The following is a 17,199-nucleotide window of genomic DNA, read 5'->3' as shown; positions in this document are numbered from 1 at the left end:
TAAACAGCCATTCCTGGAGGCCCCTGATCAGTCTGCTGAGCCACTTTGACCAAAGCACTGTTCATACAAAGGGGTGGCGCCTTTCAAAACCCCCTGAAGGCCTGCCGCACACACAGCCTGCCTTCAAGTCCCTGAACCCTCTGTGGCAGCAGGTCAGTGAGAGAACGGCTTCCTTCTTAAAATAACAGGTCGGATGGCTGTGCTTTCAAGAGGAGACCTTAAGGTAAGGTCTTTGAAAATGTCAAGTTCATTTACACAGATTTGTGTGGGTATGTGTGGAGGTGTGGGTTATCTCAAAAAGAGAAAAGCATTCTTCATCTTTCTTCTTCCCTCTTCAAAGCAGTGAAAAATAGTTCACTGCCCACTGTAATGTGGGTGCCTCGTCCCACAGAGTAAGCGCATACAGACACACAGACACAAGCTTTCTATTTATAATTGACTTGCTAGGTCTTTTGAAAACCACAAGGGGCTCATCCAAGAGCAGAGACATGCCCGAAAGCAGAAAATCCAAAATAGCCGCTGACAGTGTATGTATGTCACCAGTCTCACCCCCAAGGAGCAAGAGCCCTCAGACATTTTTAATGAGCAAGAACGCTAATGAGCCGAGGGGCAGTCTTTTATTTTTCCTTGCCTAGAGAAATCCAAGTGAAACTCCAGCACCAATCTATTTCTATGAGGATGAGAAACATATATATCTGTTGACATAATCCAGCAGAAAGTTTACTCTTGCCAAAAGCAAGTTGAAAGATAATATTTCTAGGGAGTCTAGACATGCTTGCCACTCTCGGATGGCACAAAGCTGTGCTGAGGGTTGCCAACTATGCTGCCCAACAGGTGATGGCTCTTTGGAGGGAAATGGATGGGCGGGGTGAGGGGCAGGGTTAGTGGTGTCATACTGATTTGCGATCATAGCTGAGAATTTAAAAGTGTATGTTGAAAAGCTGTTCAGTAATGTAATTTATGTAAATGTGAAACACAAATGTGTATTTTAAGACCCTCAATAATTTTTAAAGGTCACGGATATCCAAAAATACATACTGAACACATTAAAGAGGTTGTATCTGTTGATGCTGGGTTGGGGAAGAGGGGCTGAAGGGGTAAAATGAAAATAATACAGGAGAGGAGCTGGCCACAGACTGATAATGAAGACAGGAGGATGAATCATTTACTTGCTACACGTAGGGTCTGCCAGGAACAACAACAAACAACAACCCCAGGCCACAGAGGGCTCACTCATCACCGATTCTATGGAAACAGATGGTTCAGGGTACCAAAGAATTAATCACACTTGGTGCTTCTAAAAAAAAAAAAAGTCAATTAAAAGAGATAAAGTAACGACAATAATAATTTCTCTAACCTGCCTTCAGAGTGAACTCGGTTTTTAAAGTCAGAGCCCAAACTCTAGGTGCACAGGCACAAGATATCTCCTACCTTGGTCTCTGGCTTTTGAAAGGACATGGGGATGGTCTGACAGATGTTTCAATTGTGACCTAGAGAATACTGCCAGAAGTGAGTAGCCTCAAGTAGATGCTGTCTTTAGTAAGATTCAGCCCACTAGAACCAACCCTGCCATGCATCCAGGCGTAACTGGGTGCAGATTTTAATCGGATCTTATCCTGTGGGGTCATACTCTAAGTTAAAAACCAAGGTTTTCAGATCTTCCCTGCCACAATCAGAAAAAAGGAAAAAAGAAGGAAGACAACTCTTAACTCTATGTAATAATTAACTCAGTCTCTGATATGGGACCGTGAGTTCAGTTCAGTAGTCAGCAAATGGGAAAGTATAAAAACTCCACCAACTCTGCTTCCTATTTTGCTTTTCACCAACATTTAATTTTCTTAATTTGTGAATTCCCATATGACTGATTAGCAGAGCCCTTCAGGTTTTTTTATACAGCCAAATATAAAAACCTTAAATTCACAATCTAAGAATGATCCCATGCACCCCCACACACATCTACACCAGACCCAAACATTAGTTAAGTGCCACTTTGGCAATTTTATCCAACAGAGTAGATCAACCTAAGAGACCCCAAAAGGATTTTCTGAGCCAGGATCACTAATTCAACAAAGCAGGTTAAAAGCAAGGTAGTAGCATTTTCAGATCTTAATATTCACAATTCTAAGAAACACAACAGGCCCCCAAATGCCTGTGACTCACTGTTTTTATCTTGTTAAAATTTAGGAATAACCATAACATGTGTGGGCCTGGGATATCTTATTTGGGGTAGGCTGGTGGGGTGGGGAAGTGTGAGAATTATCACAAAGCCCTTTTTAGGGCCACAAACAAGGGTCTGTGGACCTCTAATCTCTCAGACTGAGATATAAATACACTACACATCAGGGAACACCGAGGAAGGATAATCACCTTCTGTGACTGATTTTCAACAGTCCAGCCAGGAAGCACCACATCTGATATGAAGCATTTTACACTTGCCTGTGCAAATAACTAGGAAGTGCCCTGGCAGAAGGCAGTCCGTCTACTCTACCTAATTGACGCTCATTTAAATAATTCAGTAATTGAAACGTCAAGCCAGAGGTATTCCCTCTGTGCAGAGCTCACCCACACTGTTTGTTCTAAAGGCACCTCCCAGCATTACTCAGTGTTATGGCTGGCACCCTGTGCCCTCTGGAGCCCCAGAACCAGGCCTGTGTGAACATACTGGCAGCCCACGTCTGGCTGGAAGCAGCAGGGAGCCCTTGGCGCCACCTGGAAGGATCCGGGGCTGGCTCTGCAACCACAGGCTCAGGCTGGGGATCCCAGGGGTTCACCAAGGCCGAATCCTTTAAAAGATTCTCCTCGTTCTGGGCAATACCCAGCTCACCATCTGGACACACCTACTCTCACAGCCTAATCCTGGGCTGGCAGAGGAAGAGGCAGAGCAAAGAGCATCGCGGATTTTCTAAGACTGTCCAGAGTTTGGGATGATCTTGTGCCTCAGAGTAAGAGGACCCGCATTCATGTCTTAAGTGGGACTTGAGCAACCTAGGCACACTCTGAAGGGACTTCCATGTTCTCCTGCCCACCTGCCCAGTCATGCATTCCAGAATGCTCTTTTCAGTTGATGATCATTCTTAACGGTGCACAAAACCCCACGTTTCCCACTGAAGTCTTTGACACAGAAGACAAATGAGAAAACGCTCCAAGTCAACCAGCCTGTAGTGGTGATCCCAGGAATCAGCAAAAGGAACAGCTGAATTTCTTACAGGCTCACCTCAGAGTGGCACAAACAACATTGCAATGATTAGACTACTGTCTATGAGACCATCGTCCAATAGCTCAGAACTTTATAGGCTAAAAAAGGAACCCCAAATATCCGTGGACTTCTTCCAACAGTATAAACAGTTCATTCATTTGAAATGACAGCTTCTATTAGGCTCATAGATATGGGAGGCCTTCCATCAGCTCCTAATCCGAGAGTGCAGTATGGCACCTTTCCAGAATCTTCAGCATTTGTGATCTCTGGCATTAAACAAAGGCTTACGGAAGGATTTTGCAATGCCAGGTATCACTGCCAGCAAGCCTGCTCCTGAGACAGAAGCACAAAGGTCTGTCCAGACTGCCTAGTGAAGGGCATCTGATGGTCTGGCAAGAAAGCAGGCTATATGCTTGGAAATAAAAGACACCCAGGTGCCTAAATGCTCTCATTACAAAACATCCACTTAGGGAACCCAAATCATTTTTTTTTTTTTAACCTGAACAGAGAAATTGATATTTGGTAAAGTTTAAAAGCCAAGAAGAAAATATCTGAATAGGGGCAACTGAATAGGATCACATATAAATTAGAATAATGACAATAAAAAATGATAGTAGGGTTTCTACAATTTTGAACACATGATGCCTCTACTCTAAATGTGCCCTTCCTCAAGGGTTCCTTCACTGAGCCAATGGGGCCCCCATTTCAGATCTACAAGCCTGACTCCATGACCCTCAAAATGGAGACACACAGGGAATTCCAGGTGGTTAGGACTCGGGGCTTCCACTGCTGGAGCCCAGGTTCAATCCCTGGTCAGGGAACTAAGATCCCACAAGCTGCGACCCTGCCTCCCTCAAAAATGGGGGGAGACACAGTGGTCACCCTGCCCTGGCTGACCCGCTCTCCACGTTTCCAGCCTCACACCTCTGATCCCCTTGGTTCTGGGAAGGGTTCCTCCTGCTTCAGGAGCACAGGTCTGCTAGGTATGGGATTCCCCACCATGGGATGATGGGCTTCCTTCCTGAGGACACCCCCCCACCCAGTCTGTGCCCGTCTTCCCTTCAGATCTCACCTCATTCTCCTCAGAGAAGCCTCTGTTCACACCCCCAAGTGTAAAGCAGGAGCCCCTACCTACACTCACACACACGTGTCTGCACGGCTGTTCCACGTCCAAGTCTCCCCTCAGACTGTGCACCCCATGAGGGGAGGAGCTGGGCACACTCGGCTCACCCTCAGGCTCCCCACAACCGCCTCAGCCCCTGGCGGGAGGACACGCCTGATGAACGTTTCGCTCCAGAATGAATTTTCTCTTCACAGACAGGATTTAGAGGTGGGAAGAGACATGCTGCTGGTTTTCAGAGCTGACTGAGCCTATAAAGTCTTTAAATGTCAGCAGAGATCTTCAGGCAAGGCTTAGTCACCGAGCCAGCGTGTCTGTGCAGAACCCTTCTCCCTGCAGGCGCCCGCCACAGCGTCACAGCTGGTCACCTACTCGGGCTTACAAGTGTGGAAAATTGGTACTTTTTGTGGTATGGTAGGTTTTCTGTTTGCTTGCTTGTGTATGTTGGAAGAAAGAAGTAAAATGCAAGAGTTCTGAAAACAAGGGATTATTTAATGTATCAATAGAAGAGCTAGGCTTTTACGGGAGGTCTTTCCAGCCTCTATGATGCTCTGGTGATCAGAGTGCCCTGGCTCCAGCCAGTTTAGAAATGTCTTGCAGGACTCGCCTGCTCAGCAGGGAAAGGATGCGCCTGGTCTCTGCTACCATTTTTCTCCTATCAGTGGAAATAATGGCATTTTCAGCAGGGAGTGAGGAAGAGTGAATTACATCATTTTCCCCTTCTTGCTCTGCTGAAGGTGATAAGGATTCCTAAGTCACCCTGCATTTGAACTGCTGAAGCTGGGGGGGTGGGGGAGAGTTCCATCTGTTTATTTTGTGTCTGGGCTGACTCCTTGTCTCTGAAATAATCCCTGTAAATGAAGTCAATTGCAGCAGCCACACCTTTTATTTCAAAGCCAAAAACTCCGTCTGTGTTTAAATGACTAACAAGTTAAAGAGCATTGTGGGGTATTGACCTAAGACAAGACTGGTCTGTCTCTTCTTCCGTGATTTTTATGATTCTGTGAACACAGCAAAGACTTAGCTTTAACACATGTGCCATGTCTGTGAAGCAACTCCTTCACGGGGGAGAAATATGGGGGTCGTTATCTAATCTTTCTTCATTTTGTCTTCTTGAATTGGTGCTTCATATAAACAAATGATTACCAGGCCTAAAGGAAAGTACCTACTGAGGAATTCTTTCCAAGACAATATACCCCAACTCTGCCCCATGTATTCTTGCATCTAAGTGAAGCTCCAGTTGTTGGGAGAGTCAGAGAGTACCACAGGCTGAAGGAGGGGGAAAATGCACTGGGGAATTAGAAACACTTCAGAGAAGTCATTCCTTGTTTAGATTCAGGAGAGCCGGTGACGTGGGACCATTGATAGCATGTCTTAGGCTTGAAGCTCTGCTCACAACGTGGGAAGAGATGTGCCTGACTCATTTGGGTTGTCTCCACCACCCCTTAGGATAACTGAGGAGCACATGGCTGCTCCAGCAAGGGTTTCCTACACAGGCTCTATACTGAAAATATACTGCATGGGACCAGACAGCAAAGAAGGGCCAACAGAGCTCCTACTTCCGTTCCCCTCCAGAGCCCATGACCTTCTTCTCTGGGAATCAGGGACCGAGCCTCCAAGGTCGCCAATCTCTGCTTACCATCAGCCAGCCGCCACCGCACCCCCACTCCCTTTCCGGAAGCTTTCAAACCACAGAGATAAACCCTTCAAAAGATGGGCAGCACTCCAGTTTGTTAACAACAGTCTTAAACTGCCAGCCTCTAGGTATCATGGAACCCAGAGCTCAAGGCAAAACCATCCAGAAGTAGTTAAATCCAGCTAAATTTCTCCTCTCAAGCTCTCCAGCCTGTCCCATCCCACAGAAAAGCACAGATGAGGTAGTTTCTAGACTCTTTTCTTTCCAGCCCAAATGAAGCCAAAGAGATCAAAATACCCAAGGGGGAAAAAACTGGGGCATAGCCCAAACCTCTGACATTGCTGCTTTCCTGTCCCCCAATTTTCCAATCACGTCCTAAGGTCCTGTAGGTTCACAATTTCACAGAAGGTCAAAGAAAGAAGGAATCCCATGACTACAAGCTTTGTGCATCTGTATTATAATGTGATCTTTGCTTTGCCTATCTTTATTATCACAAGTCTAAAAATAAATACAGTCCACAAGAATTCACGAACTCCTAAATTCAACACACTTAAGACTGGCTTCCTCATCAGAGACTGAAATCCTACAAGCCACTATGAAAAAAGTTGAGTGTGGGTCATTTTCAGTTTATTGTTTTCTTACTCCCAAGCCCACAGAAAGGCTCCAGGTGCCTACACTCTAGGTGGGAACAGAAAGCCTTTCTTCAGAGTGCTGTGAACCAGAACTGGCTTTTCAAACACACATTCCACACCCCCTCACGGCCCCCCTCCCAGCTCTGTGGCACAGCACACCATTACCAATTTCCATGATAATCTTGGACCTTGGCAGGAGAAAGACAGCTAAATCTGAGATGTGTCACGAGGCCACTGGCCGGGAAGCAAGGATATCTACACACAAACCAAGGCAAGAACAACAGGCCAGGGCTTCTGCAGAGTGCCTTTGGCTCCCGTGCCTAAAGATAGCCCGCGTCTCTAAGAAGGGGCACTTTTAAATAGTAGCTTTAGTACCACCAGTCACTTTAGAAGTTTTTCCTTTCAGAGCCTGCTTCCATCCACACCGGCGTGCCAAGCCTGCCCAACGATGGCAAGCCCGCAGCAGAGATGAAAGCCCAGAAGGAAATGGAAAGAGTCCCAAGGGGAAACAGACAGTTCCGAACATGCTGGGATGCTATGCTGTGCCCACATTTGGACTGCTGAGAAAGAATTATCTAGCAAAGAGACACCTTCTAGAAGTGATCCACAGACAGTCACGGGGGATTAATGAGCAGGTAAAACATCAAGCAAAATAGTTTAACTCAATGTCTCCCCCTTTGTAAAACTGTGGCAGAGCACGCCACGATGGCTGCTGTCCAGGGTTTTTTTTAGGAAAGCCTTTCCTTCCAAGAGAAAACACAGACCATTTGTCAGACCCCGTGTGGCTGAGCAAGGAGAAGTGTGTGGTGTCTTCAGCACATACTGTACATCCGCAGTCACGGTGGCCAATCACTAACCACAAGAGTGCCCAGTGGAGCCACTCAGAAGAGCCTGCTCCTTTCTTGTTTCCTTTTAAGCCAGGGCCAAAGTTCCCAAGATCTTCCTAAGAAGCACTGAGACCCACTCAGCCCCTCACCTTGGCCAGCAGGGGAGCCCACGCTGTCCTAAATGGCAGTCGGCCCGGGGCTGTTGTACGAGGGACAGGTGCACCGTGGGCTATTTTCAGTTGCTATCAGCTCGATCGCGAGCCACACATGCTCAGAAGGCAGGCAAGTTTTGGTTGCCTTTCCAACTCTGGGCAGCCAAGACATACACCTTCCACAGCTGCCAGGGCAACCAGCAGCCCGGTCCTCCTCCCAAGACGGGAGCAATGAAAACAGTGTAACCTGGCCAGCCACCATGCCAGCCAGCAGGCAAGCTGCACCTCTCATGTCCCTGCCCGGGTTATTCTGAGCTGGGCTTACTGACACTCCATGGCAACACAGGAACAAAGGGCCAGCTAGAGAGGGGTTTAAATGCCTCACAAAAGTTGCTAGAAAAGTCAGCAGCTCAGCCTTCTGTTTCCATAATAAAAGTAGCGGTGGAATTAGTGTTAGGTTATTGTCGTTTGCTGCTGTTAGAATTTGTGCGCTACCTACAACAAAGGTCTTCTCTTGGAACTAAGGGTTTTGTTTTTGTTTTGTTTTTGTTTTGTTGGCCACTATCGAGTTGCTATAGTTGGGATGCCTTTGAAAAGGCGGCACGTGGGCCTGTCTGCCCAAACCCTGCAGGAGGACTAGTTGTTCCCTGTCCCTTCACCTCTCATCTTGCTGTAGCCTGCGAGCCACCTCTACCACACAATTCCTTCAAAACACACAAACTGAGCCTAATTAATCTTTCAGTGGGCTTCCCAGGTGGCTCAGTAGCAAAGAATACACCTGCCAAAGCAGGAGACACGGGTTCAATCCCTGAGTCGGGGAGATCCCCTGAAGAAGGAAATGGCTATCCACTCCAGTATTCTTGCCTGGAAAATCCCATGGACGGAGGAGCCTGGTGGGCGACAGTCAATAGGACTGCAAAAGAGTCAGACACGGCGTAGCAACTAAACAACAATCCTTCCATAGCTCTCAGTGCCCTCAAGATCCAAAACACACACCTCATGCACCAGGCCCTGCCAGGCTACTTAGGGCCTCAACTCTCAACCCGAATGCCTTCTACAGGCTGCTCTGGCCCTGCTGGACCCCTGGGCAGTGTCCCCCATCCAGCCACTTCTCTGGACTTGGCGCTTCCCCTGTTTCAAAGTCCTCCTCGGTTCTTCCTTTGCTGGTCTAATGCCTGTCCATCCTTCCCAGCTCCCTGGACCACTGCCCCCAGTCCCAGCCCCACGTGCCACGTAGACTCTACCTACTGACACCCCAGTACGGTGCTGAAACCTGTGTCTCCTCCAACTAGACTTTGACTCTTTGACAGCAAGAACCCCTTTCCAGGAATGCTGACATCACCAGTACGGATCCTTGGCCTCATACTAATCCGTCAGCTAAAAGAATGTTAAGACTGGCTCTCTTTCCCAAACTTGGAATAAATTCTTCGAAAGGATAGGCTTTCCTATCCTGTCCCCAGTCCAGATCAGTTCCTTGGTCTCTTATAACATTATCTTTTTTGTATTATGATAATTATTCATTTGTCAAATATTTATTGAGCACCAACTATGTGCCAGGCACGGTCTCAGACACTAGAGAGAGAACAAAGACCACCGCCAAGTCCCGACCTCTCCCACCCTAGGGCTCACTTTGCATGGGTGACCCCTCACCATCACCCTGTTACCATCCCACATGGCACTGCAGATAATGGCTCTTAACAGGTAAGACAGCCCACCTTCAGAAACACAGTAAAAAGGAAGAAGATGCCTCATGACAGTGTTTGATGCTCTTCTGAGAAAGGCTTGATTCCTATGCAGACCAAGAGTCTTCCTTTCAGAAGGCACTCTAACTAGCAATACCGTTTAATTATCAAAAATTACCCTAAATCTTAGCAAAACTGACTGTCTGAAGCTCATGAAATAGGAAATGATGTGAAAGATAAACAGAAGCCATGAGTGTTTAACTCTACATGGCATTCTGCAGCATTATATATTTCACAGGAGTCAAAGTTTAAACTGGACTGTTTGTTTTGCTTTCTCTATTTTTTACAACTTTCCTGAATGGGTCTGATTTATTGTTATTATTATTTGGAGGGGAGGATTTTGTATTGGCTTGGTGTAAATATCAGAATTCAGAAAATAAACAAATTCAGCAAATAATAAATAAAAGAGGCTACTCCCTGCTCCAAGTCACCATCTGAATAAAAAAATATATAGGTAGGGGTTTTTGTTTTTGCTTTAAGGTGTATTTCACCACCCCCTTCCAAAAAGAACTTCTCATTTTCCCTCCTGTTCCCTTTCCTTCCCACATCTCGCAAATATACATATCCTCAGAAAGTCCATGCTCTACTCTAACCCATAACAAAGAATTAGATGCAGCATTGTGGAGGATCTAGGAAACACCCAGCTCTGCAGAGCTCAGATTCAGCTGATTAGAATCAGGCAGCAGCTGTTCCAGTGTTACCACCACGGCTGAGAAGGCACAAATGTAAACTTCCCTCTTCCTGTCAAATCACTGGCTTGCAGAGAGCGAATGGCAGGCTACATAAGGTTGTAAAATAATAATAATAATAATAAAAGGTCTGGAGCAACTCTGTTGGAGACTGTCTGGGTTAGCTGTCAGAGTTTTCACCTGAGGGCAGCAAGGACTTCGGAGCAATATGAGCTCTTGGGAGCAGAGGGGAGCTGTCTTTCTGAAACTGTGGGTTATGACCCATTCTGGATAGGCAAATCGATTTAGCAGTTCAAGAGAAGGTTTCTTTCTTTCTAAATGAAATAAAACTAAATAGAATAAAAAAGAGAAGAAACAGGAGTACATTAAACATAGAGTGATAGCTCTTTCACGAAATTTTCTTTTCAGGTGTGTGTGAGTCCTACTCCACGATGTTTCTAAATGCAGGTGCACGGGTCCAACTCTAAAGTGTTTCTTACTGTGAGTCAGTGAAGATCTTGAAGGTTGCCCCGCCCTGTGTCTTACACTATCTTGGAATCGACATGAGTTCTGAGTAATTATGACTATTGCATATAACCATTATCAGGGAAAGTTGCCTGAGGACATGCTAGATGGCAGAGGGAGGTTCTCAGCAGTATTTGGAGAGTTACACATTAATTTTTTTTTAATTTTTGACTTTTTACTGAAGGATAGGTGACTTACAATGTTGTGGTTTCTGGTATCCAGCAGAGTGATTCAGTTATACATACACGTATATGCTTTCTCATATTCTTTTCCACTATGGTTTATTACAGGATACTGAATATAATAATTCCCTGTGCTATACAGTAGGACCTTGTTTATAGTAGTTTGTATCTGCTAATCCCAAACTCCTAATTTATCCCTCTCCTATGCCCTTTCCCCTTACAAATTAATTTTTCAACGTGTTTTGTTTTCTCTGGTGTTTACTTTTCAAAAGCAAAAAATAGCACACATGACATGCCTACCAATCTCCTGCTTCCCCAGTTTTTCCATAAGGAGGAGATGGCATCCATGTTCCTTCCCCTTGAGACCGATCTTTGTAAGAGAGAAGCATGGAAACTGTTGCACTGCCCACTCACTGTTGACCACAGGAAACCATTTAATGAGCTAGGGCCTTGGATTTGCTTTCCCATCTGTTCAATATTTGACTCTGATTGAATTTTCAAGTCCGTTCCACACCCTACCACTAACTTCTTTCATATAAATGCATTGAATATGAGCATTTTATAATGTTCACCAGAAAAAAAAAAAAAATTGGATGTGGCTTTAGTTTAACTACATACAGCTGAAACAAACATTCCCCAGGAAGGAAAAGCTGAAAGGAAGCTTTGTCACAGCTCACCTTGCATCAATAATACACTCACTCTGGTAGGTAAGAAAATGTGACAGTAAAGAAGCGGTGTCTTGAACGTGCACAGCTTCATCTGATATTTACATTTTAGGTCCTCATGACTAACAGCTTAGGACATCTCATCTCTCTTCCCAACAAATCACTCATACCATTGATGATGTGTTAAAAAAAAAAAGATTTTATTCTGAACAAAAGGAATAAATTATAGTAATGAGAAATGAGAGCAACAAATTTAATACGGAGACATTTCTCTTACATTCATTCACCCCTTCACGAACTTCCTGCACTCTCAATAATGAGAAATTCAAAGAAAGGCTTATTCTATTCTTCACCCCCAGTGGCAAAGAGGGGCACCTTTGTCGACCCTAACAAAAAGTCTATTGAAGTGATCTCCTTCCTTCCCTCACTGGGTAATTGGGCTGGAAAGTCTGAGTAGTGATGGCTTTGGAAATACTAAAATCAAGTCAACCCAGAAAATAATTTAGTACTTAGCAATCTTCTCCAGGACAGGCCAGAATCTCTCAGGGCAACAAAACTTGCTGCAATAAAATCTAACTGTGGCTTGCAAATGTAATAAAATGTGGGTCATTTTAGCTTTGAAATATTTTCGAACAAGCAGTATGGTATTCCACTCTAAGTTATTTGTGTCATATTCATCCCTGCAGATGCTCATGGGAACAAAGGTAAAACCAAACAAGGAGTTTCTGGGACAAAAATGGACTTCTCCCGGGTGGCATGATAGCAGTATTAGAGCATGATTAGTCTTATTAATGGGAAGGAAAAGGAAGGATATACGGGTAATTAGGACTCAAGTGCTCTTCTCTGTGAGAGCAAATAAAACTCTTCCTGCAGCTGGAGTTGTATATATAATGAATATGAAAAATGAATACTAGCATGAGAGAGAAATAAAAAACACAAACCCAGGTAAAAGGAACTCATCATTCACTATTATGAGCTCTCACATCAGACTGTCATATAGTCTGAATTGAGCTGGTTCCAGTATGTGCCAGATACAATGTCAGTGGATGTAGCTAATTTAGGGTATCAAAAAATACAAAATTCCGAAGAAGACTGATAATGACAAATTCTTACACACTATTCCTCAAAGTATGCGTGAGTGCTAAGCCACTTTAGTTGTGTCCGACTCTTTGTAACCCCATGGACTGTAGCCCACCAAGGCCCCTCTGTCCATGGGGTTCTCTAGGCAAGAATACTAGAGTGGGTTGCCATGCCTTCCTCCAGAAGATCTTTCTGACCCAGGGATCGAACTTAGGTCTCCCCCGCATTGCAGCTGCCAGAGAAGCCCTGTTCAAGCTGTATAATCTTAAACAATAGTCTAAATCAATTCAAAAGCACATTCCCACTAACCTATTTCATTAGGGTAATGGGAAGGATTATGGGATAATAATATATATAAAACAGCCTAATATCTGACACATACTAACCACTCAATAAACAGTACCTATAAATCATTTAAAAGGTGTGGTTATAGTAAGTATTTTCCAGACTCATGAGGTCTTTTTGGCCCCAGAGTATTTAGGATTCCACAGAAATCGAAAATGTTCTAAAGCAGGGGTCCCCAATCTCCAGGATCTAATGTCTGAAGATCTGAAGTGGAGCTGATGAAACAATAATTGAAATAAAGTGCACAATAAGTGTAACATGCTTGAATCATCTTGAAACCATCCTCACCCCACCTCAGCACCATCTGTAAGAAAATTGTCTTCCATGAAAGTGGTCCCTGGTGTCAAAAAAGGTTGGGGACCAAGTCAAACTTTGCCAAAATCACTGTTTGGGACCTGTTATTTAAAATGTTATCACTATATTTAATCAATGTTTAAGAGACATTTGGGAGTATTTTGGTAGATAAAAGGAAAGAACCTTTGTTTTTTCTGTTTGTTTTTAGTAGACTAACAGGAGTACAATACCCAACAACATATATTAGAACAAAATCTCTATCATTTTCTTATTTATGCACCAAGAATGCCATCTAGCTCCACTGAAGCCCAATTAATATGGTGCCATATCTGCTCTAATACAAACATCAAACATGGGTCCATTTCCTTGGTCATCTAAAACCCTGCATGAGACAATCTATAAGGCTCATATAAAGTTTTTATCTTCCCTATTATTTACCTCTTTCAGTTAAGTATTTTGTACTTAACATTTACTTTATGACTAATGTTGAGTATATCAGAGTGTATTACAATTAAGGGTTCTCAGTGGTGTTTTAAAAAATTTTTCTAGTAAACATGCAAAAACAAAGAGTCTTTTCATAGAATATGCTATTGATAGTTAACAAGGAGTTGAGTCATAGAAGGAAGACAAGACTAATATGATTAGAGCACTCTAGGTTATAGCTGGATATTGGTTTGTTTTTTTTTTTTTAAAAAAAAGCTATTGCAACTAAAGGATGATGTGTTTTTTCCATACTTATAAACATCCTAGTGGTGGTGTTATACTCAATAGCAAAACCTTAGTGGCATCCATTTCCATTTCAGCCAGACTAACGCATTTCATTACAGATCTTCGCTGTGGCATTAAGAGGTCATTTGCTGGATTCTTTGGGCAGCTTAAGAGCTTAAAGCAGGAAAAAACAACCAATGGCTGAATTGCTAATACTTTTCCATAAGGGCCCTTTTTACTTCCTCTTCCCCCATTCATTCTCCACTTCTCTATTCATACTCCATTTCTACCTCAATTTCTTTTCCACTCTCTTTTTTTTCTATTGTGCCTACACCATGAGTCCACCAGGACAGCACATGAAACTTGAAGGACTGTTCTACCATACTGTGTACCTAGAGAAGCACATGGAATTTGGAGGGATTTCATTTCACAATGGTCTTTACTTTTTTGTTTTATTATGATCATATTGTATAGCCATAAAAAAAGGGAAAATCTGAGCAACTTGCCTTTTGCCTCTAGACATGATCAAGTGTCCTCTTGCGGATAAACTCCTCAGCTGAGAACTACGGTTAACCCATCGAATGTTCCCAGTCCATTTCTTCTTATTCCTCATTCCTTTGACCTAAGACCATTCACCCTATCTTCTAGTTAATATACCTTCTACTCCTTTAAACTTCCATGCAGGATCCTTATTTCGTATCTTTTTGGTGCTAATTTAAATGACTCCAGTATGATTGGACTGTGTCAAACAGCACTACTTAGAGTGGGATACAGACTTCTGATGCCTAAACTGGGTGACAACAGCGCTTTCCAACAGAAACAGAGTATGAACTACTTCACGTAACTGCAAATTTTCATAGTCGTCAAAAGGAACAGGTAAAATTCACATTTTTCCTGTCTTCAAAACCCAGTGTGTCTTTATACTTAACAGCACATCTCAATTTGTATTAGCTGCAATGACAGTGCTCAATAGCTACATATGGCTAGCTCCCAGACAGGACAACGCAGCTCTATGATATATCTCAATGACTATGGGAAGGAAGCAGGAACCGATCAAATACTATAACCTAACATATAACAAAATAGATTTCTAGTATATCAAGGACTGTTTTCCACAGCGTTGGCTACACTAACTTGTCGTACTATATGCCTCCTTGGAAACTTATCAAATGTATAAAGCCAATCACTATACCCCCAAGAGCCTGTAACAGACACGTTAGTCTTACTGGCCCATCTGATCACAACAAGGCTGAGATTCACACCATAAGCACCACTCTTCATGGAGCAACCCTTTCAAAATAAAGTCCAAACTGCTTAATGCACAATAAAATATAGTTCATTTATATATCTAGAAAGATTTATACCAACATGCTAAAAGCAGTTACATGTCAGTGCAGGGAATTACAGGCAGCCTTTATTTTCTTTTTCTCTTGATTATCTCTTTTGTGGACTCTGCATGGGCAGCTTTTTACAAATGGGGAGAAGAGAAGATAGAACGAGTAAAGCCCACAGATGCCAAAGCATTTTGCCGGTGTGATCTCACACAACTAAGTTACCTGTGCCCCTTTAGGCTGTCACTGTTCCAATAAGCATCATTCACATGAAAACTCTTTGTATAATTAATTGAACTTAATACCTAACAGTTTTATACATAAAAACAGAAAGTATGTCTTACACTGTCTTAAGGTATATGAAATTTACTCAAAATATAGTCACTGTGTCAATCAAGGGACAAATAGTCCCTGTTTTGATTCTACCAAAATTTGTTCACCAATTCAGAAAATTCAATCACTGCAGGCAAGATCACTTGTGCTAATTAAATCACCAATATAATAAATACACTAGTACCAATATTTATAAACATTTATATACACACACATATATATATTAATCTTTGATGTCTTAGAAAACAGAAAACATACCTGTCTGTTTTCTAAGACATCAAAGATTAATATATATGTCTGTATATAAATGTTTGTATTCTTATACAAACATTTGTTACTTCATTACATCTTATAGTGTACTCATGCCCAACAACACTATATTACATTTGTCTATAAATACCATTTAAATTATATGACATAGTTAATTACATATTAAGAGAATTTTCTATTTCGGATAAGGAATTATACTGAATTTTTAAAACTTACATTTATAAGAAAGGTATGGCGTGTTTAAGAATTACATTTTAAGAAAATCAAGGGGCATTATCAAATACATATTATAAAAAGGGGGTGTTCACATGCCCAAAAAAATCTAGACACAGAATTTATACCCCCTCATAAAAATTATCCAATTAGTATTAATAGATCACAGACCTAACTGTAACATACAAACACTATAAACTCCTATTAATAATGCAGAAAATCTAGATGACCTCATTGAGTAAAGCAGTAACTTTTTAGAAGTATGATCCATGAAAGAAACAATTAATAAGCTGGACTCCATTAAAATTAAAAACTTCTGCCCTGTGAAAGATAATGTCAAAAGAATGACAAGACAAACCACAGACTGGGAGAAAACATATACCGAAGACATACTTGATAAAGGACTGTTATCCAAAACATACAAAGAACTCTAAAAATTAAACAATAAGAAAACAAACAACCCAATTGGAAAATGGGCCAAAGACCTTAAAGACACTTAAATAGAGATATACAGATGGCAAGTAAACACATGAAAAGATGTGCTTTTTTGCATACTTCATACATCATCAGGGAAACGCAAATTAAAAGAATGTGACACTACCACATACCTATAAGAATGGCCAAAATCCAGAACACTGTCAGTACCACAGGCTGGTAAGAATGTGGAGCAGTAGGAAGTCTCATACATTGCTAGTGGGAATGCAAAGTGGAACAGCCACTTTGGAAGACAGCTGAGCAGTTTCAACTAGACATATTCTAACATACAATCCAGCAATCACAATCCTTGTTGCTTGAGGAGTTGAAAACTTATACCCACACAAAATCTAGTACAGAGATGTTTATAGCAGCTTTATTCATAGCTGCCAAAACTTGGAAGCAATCAAGATGACCTTCAGTAGTTGAAGGGGTAAATAAACTATGGTACACTCAGACAATGAAACATTACTCAGTGCTAAAAAGAAATGACCTATTAAGCCATGAATAGATATGGAGGAAACATAAAAGCGTAATAGTAGGTGAAAGAAGCCAATATGGAAAGGCTATACAGTGTATGAATCCAGTTACATGCCACTCTAGAAATGACAAAACTATGGAGGCAATAAAAGCATCAGCTGTGGGCAGATGTAGAGGTGGAGAGGGACGAACAGGTGGAGCTCGGAGGATTTTTAGGGCAGTGAAATACTCTGATACTGTAATAATGGATGTAAGTCATTTCACATTTGTCCAAACCCATAAAATGTATACCACCAAGAGTGAACCCTAATGTAAACTATAAACTG

General features: G+C 42.5%; 1 protein-coding gene across 2 annotated transcripts in view; it reads right to left on the bottom strand.

Moving 5' to 3' along the window:
• Nucleotides 1-17,199, bottom strand: part of ACVR1 (activin A receptor type 1) — a 127,699-nt gene that overhangs the window by 34,996 nt on the left and 75,504 nt on the right. The window lies entirely within an intron of this gene.

This window comes from Odocoileus virginianus, chromosome 13 (assembly GCF_023699985.2).
Source record: "Odocoileus virginianus isolate 20LAN1187 ecotype Illinois chromosome 13, Ovbor_1.2, whole genome shotgun sequence".
NCBI lineage: Eukaryota > Metazoa > Chordata > Mammalia > Artiodactyla > Cervidae > Odocoileus > Odocoileus virginianus.
This window is presented reverse-complemented; position numbering and strand designations above follow the sequence as displayed.